Genomic DNA, 5,735 nt, shown 5'->3' on the forward strand with positions numbered 1-5,735 from the left:
GAAGAAAATATAGGTGCCAAGCTTATGGACCTTGGTCCTAGTGAACATTGTATGAATTAACCCCAAAGACAAGGGAAGTAAAGACAAAAATAACTGATGGGATTATATCAAACTAAAAAAACTTAAAATTTTTAGCAAAAGAAACTGACAACAAAACAAAGAGGCAGCCAACCAGATGGGAGATGAGATTGGTAAACAGTAGCTCCAAAAAGGTTTAATTTCCAAAATATATAAAGAACTCATAAAACTCAATACCAAACAAGCAAACAAACCAATCAAAATGTAGGCAGAGGAACTGAAAAAACACCTCTCCCAAGAAGGCATATAAACAGCCAATAGATATATGAAAAGATGTTCAACCTCACTGGCAATTAGGGAAATTAAAACTACAATGAGATACTACCTCACACTTGTTAGAGTGGCCATTGTCAACAAGACAAGCAATAACAAGTGTTGAAGAGGTTGTGGAAAAAAAAAAAAAAGAAACCCTCATACACTGCTGGTGGGAATGTAGACTGGTACAGCCACTATAGAAAACCAGCTGGGCAGTTCCTCAAAATATTAAGAATAGAGTTATCATATGAACCAGGAATCCCTTTCCTGGGTATATACCCAAAAAAACTTGAAAACATGTATTTGCAAAGATAATGCACCTCTATGTTCATTGTAGCATTATTCATGGTGGTCAAGACATGGAGACAATCAAAAAGTGTCCTTTGATAGATGATTGGATAAAGAAGATGTGGTACATATATACAATGGAACACTATTCAGCCATAAAAATGGATGAAATAATGCCATCTGCGACAACATAGATAGACCTTGAGAATATTATGCTAAGTGAAATAAGCCAGTCAGAAAAAGCTAAGAACCATATGATTTCACTCATATGTGGAATATAAAACTGAAACTCATGGACAGACAGCAGTGTGGTGGTTATCAGAGGGAAGGGGGTGAGATAATGGGAGGGAGGGATTATGGAGAGGGCCTAATATAGAGTGATTAAAGATGGTTTGACTTTGGGTGATGAGCCCACAGTGCAATATGCAGATCCTGTATCATGGAAACCCACACCTGAAACCTATATGATCCTATTAACCAATGTCACCCAAATACATTTAGTAAGAAAATAAACAAAAATTCTTTCTAACTAATTTTGATTGGGTCGTTTGCTTGTTTTAACAATATAAAGATTTTTTATAGTGTTAAAAATACTAGGCATTATTTGCACAAGCATAAAAAGTATTGATATTTTATATGCAATAAAATTTTATTTGTAATTTGCTACAATATTTCAGGTTATATAAGAGTAAATATTATCCTATAATTGGCTGCATCTTCGTTGACAATTAAAATATGATTGACTCTGCTTTTATAACAGACATTTAAAACTTTTACATTAAAAATTGGTGTTTTATTAAATAAAACAAATCTTGTTTAAACAAGTAAGTTTTCAAAAAAAATGTATTATGAAGAAACAAGCTATGAATGCACAGTTCCTGAAACAAAAGAGTAATTTGAATACAACCAAGTGGATTTTCATTTTTAAAAAAATATATTTTATTGATTTTTTACAGAGAGGAAGGGAGAGAGATAGAGAGTTAGAAACATCGATGAGAGAGAAACATCGATCAGCCGCCTCCTGCACATCTCCTACTGTGTGCCCGCAACCCAGGTACACCCCCTTGACCAGAATCGAACCCGGGACCCTTCAGTCCGCAGGCCGACGCTCTATCCACTGAGCCAAACCGGTTTCGGCGGATTTTCATTTTTTTAAACCACATGAAAGTATATTGAATTTTGGTGTGCTGAAATAAGTATCTTTTGTTTCCTCAATTAGTGACATCTTTAAATTTTTGTGCACCGGGCCTCTAGTTATAATATAAAAATCATACAACATATTTTACATTAAACAAACAAACTGAATGAGGCTATTTTCTGAGTCTTTCAGGAATAATCTGAAAACCTAGTTTTATTTAAAATATATTTTATATATCCATATATCTAAATCTGAAATATCTAAAATGCCATTAATTTATGAGAACATATATATTTTTTCAAATATTCTCATATTGGTAAATATAAAATTATAATCCTGGATTTTGCATGAAATTAATGTTAATGTTTTTCAAAGATATTGCTTTACTGAAAATAGAATCTTTATGACAGTTCATTTTAATAATTTTCTCAGTTCCACTTTGAGGTAAAGGAAGTTTATCTTTAACGAAGACTTTGTTCCATAACTCCATCGCTAACGGTAGGAACCGAGGAGTCAAAGGGAAGGGGATTCTAATAGGAGAGCGGTATCTGAGTGCCCTTAGGTAGGTCAGTGCGGAACTACCTCACACATCTCACGAGCTATTAATGTTGTTAGGTCACATGGTTCCTCGCCCAGCTATTCAGCATTCCAATGGCTAGAAGAATTTTGGAATGCATTCATATTTATGATTTTGTTCCTTAGCACTCAAATAAATAAATATCAACATTGGTCAGTTTCTGAACAATTATGACTTTTACATATAAGGGTCTTACATGTATGACATATTTATGTTTAGTACCAGTTTTTAAAAAGATATATCATTAAAAATGGCACCATTTCCTTTAACAAGATGACCTCATTCTATGATTAATATAGAAACTGTCATCTGAAGGATGAGAGGCTCTAGGGAATTATTCAAAATAAAGTTTTTTGTATAAAAAGATAATTCAACCGAAAAGGCTGCTCAGTTGTGGAATTTTCCTCTTTTATTTTGAAGATTGAAATCCTTTTTAAAAGGTTTACGAAAAGGAAGAATAAATCTATTCAGAAATCCAGCTTTTATTGTGGAGGGGACACAGGTGCTATACAGTGAGGTGGGGCACTTTCAAGGAATTTCCATTTTCAGACACATTTATATTGGTTGAGTGAAACAAGCATATAGACTGTTTTGATTATAACTTCAATTTGGCATATTTATAATTACTTCTCAAATTAGAGAGCGCTTTCTTAATGCCACCCTTGGTTGAATTACTTGCCCTTATTATAGGTAATGGGAGAATGGAAGTGGAGAAGGGTTGTGGAATAGTGATTTGTATTCAATTCACAAGTGTCTAGTAAGCAAGGTTCTGTTAAAGATCTTGTTGAGATGTGACATATGCCAGAGCTACAGCGACGTCATTGTCTGTCCACAGAGAGCACAGCCTGATGGGAGCTATAGATGCCCTGAAACAACAATGAAATATATCAAATGCTGGAATGAGAAATTTTCCCAGCAAAGACAGAAGATACAGTCTGGTTTCTTCTCAATGCTTAAAATAAAATAAAATAAAATAAAAGTGAAAGGAGAAAAATAAATTAAGGGAATAAGTATGAAACAAGCAAGCAAAAGAAAACAAGATTTGATTATCTTGAAAATTTTCAGCCTAAAAGACTCTAAAATTAAGAGATTTACTGCCCAGAAGCATACGTTTGAGAGATAGTTGAGATGTGGGTATACAACCTTCTGTTAGTGCCTCAGAAGGATCAAAATTTTATAATATTCAGTAACACAAACTGTTCTTTGAATAGTTGGAGGGTGTGAATCAGATCTTTTCAATGAAACAAAGGAGTACCTAGTGGCTTAAAGGCATTACCTCTCAGCTGTCTCAGGAACAAACAAAGTAGAGAGGGGATTGTCTAGAAAAGACCTGTGGGCCAGCCTCTGATGAGTGGAGGGAATGCTTGCCATGTGCACAGGAGACCCACAACGTGCTTAATGATGTGACATCAGCAGATACACTGCTAGACTGGAGTGAGCGAATACCGGTATTTACAGAGAGAGGGGTATCTGAACCACAGAGTTCTATAAAGAGGAGACAAGATGGTGGATAATTAACTCAAAACGCACACATCTTTCATGATAAGAGATGGTGGGTCAGCAGATGGAGCTGTGAGCCCAAAAGGCAGAACCATAACCAAATAAAATTATTCCCAGGCCTCGATACCCAGCGAAGCTTGTTGAATGTATTTTGGAATTGCTTGGGAGTATAACTCCTTTTTTCTTTCCGTTTCTCCTGTTTAGAATTAGGATGCCTGTAAATGTTACCGTCTGCAGGTATTATTGCTGGGGTACAGATAACTTGTCTTTTTAGTCTCACAGGTCCACTGTGCCCCAATTACAACCAGAGCCTCATTTAGGACTTTGGAGCATGTGAGATTAGATGAGATTTGGGACCTTGAGTTGAGGATGCAATGGGTGGGGAGTTTAGGTGATGTGGGGATGAGGTAAATATATTTGGGGTGGGTAGGCAGAATAATGGCACCCCCAAATATGTCCTTGCCCTAACCCTTGTTTCTGGGAATGTTTCCCACATGGGAAAGGAGACCTTGCAAATGTGATGAAGGTTAGGACCTTGAGGATCAGGAGGTTTTCCTTGGTTGTAGTGTGGGCCATCTAATCACAGGGGTTCTTAAAGATGAAGAACCTCTTTACCAAAGAGACAATAAAGAGTATGAGAAGGACTTGGTGGCTCCTTGCATTTTCTGAGACGTGGGGCTTTGTGCATGGCGTGGAGAGAGGTCTCTGGGAGGGATGGGCAGCCCTCAAGACAGTCAACAGGATGTGGAGAGCTCACCCCCCAGCTCTCGTGGAAATGAGTCCTACCGACACCTTGAATGAGCAAGAACACAGCCCTCCCTGGAGCCTCCATGGAGAGGGGCAGCCACCAGCACCTCAGGGTGAGCCCCCGAGACCAGCCTCACATCTCCTCTCTGGAGAACTGTGGGAGGACAGGTGTGTGCACCTCATGCCACTGCCGTGTGGGCATTTGCTACACAATCACAGAAAATGAATACGGACCTACGAACCAGGCGGAGTCAGCGTAGTTGCCAAGGCAATGAGTACACGTCTCCCATGACCGAGCCTGGCTCCCCAGGCGGAACTGGGGTGCTGAGAAGCGGGGCAGGCACTGGGGAGACGGATGCTGCTGCTGGTGTGATACGCAGAGTAAATCCCTGTAATCCGCCCTGCAGCGCATCACGCTGTGCTTGTAGGGCGTTGCTGTTTTCATGGGGAAGGTGGAACAGGATAACACTTAAGAAATGTGATAAACACTTCAAGTGCATTGGTATATCCGGGTTCAGACACCGCGAGCATACGTATGTAGATGGCATCATGATGCAGATGAACTTGTCCAAGACTCTGAGTAAGCAGAGAGCTACGGGAGGAACCCAGGAGGCATCTGTCCTAAGAGTAAACCTTGGTAGGAGCTGCAGACATACTCGAAAGAGAGGTTTCAAAGGCATTAGTGCTCTGCTTCCACTGACCAAGCAAAGGAACAGAAGAATTTCAGGAACACATTTCTCAACAATCAGATTCAGCAGAGACGTAAAGGGGACAGAAAGTGAAAAGCAACCCGTGGCCTCAGCAATCAGGCCATGTCAGCCTCAGCAAGAGCAGCTCCCGCGATGGGGAAGGCAGAGCCAAGCCTCCTCCGAGAGCTTAAAGCTGATGGGCGGTGAGGAAGTGGTCTCAGTGTCAGGTGCCCCGCTAAGCCGGCAGGAGACAGAGTCCCGGTGATGTGGGGGAGTGGAGCCTGCTTTTTAACTGAACATGGGATTGGCAGGAAAGGAACCAGACAGGAAGGAAGATTCTGACTATGAGGAGAGAGAGAAACATTAAAAATAAGGTCACGAGGCAGGGACTATGTCCCAGGGGACATGCTGGGGCAGAGGAGGGCTCCTTCCCACCGGATCAGAGATAAACATGAGCGAGCAA

The sequence above is a fragment of the Myotis brandtii genome, unplaced genomic scaffold (assembly GCF_000412655.1).
Source record: "Myotis brandtii unplaced genomic scaffold, ASM41265v1 scaffold634, whole genome shotgun sequence".
NCBI lineage: Eukaryota > Metazoa > Chordata > Mammalia > Chiroptera > Vespertilionidae > Myotis > Myotis brandtii.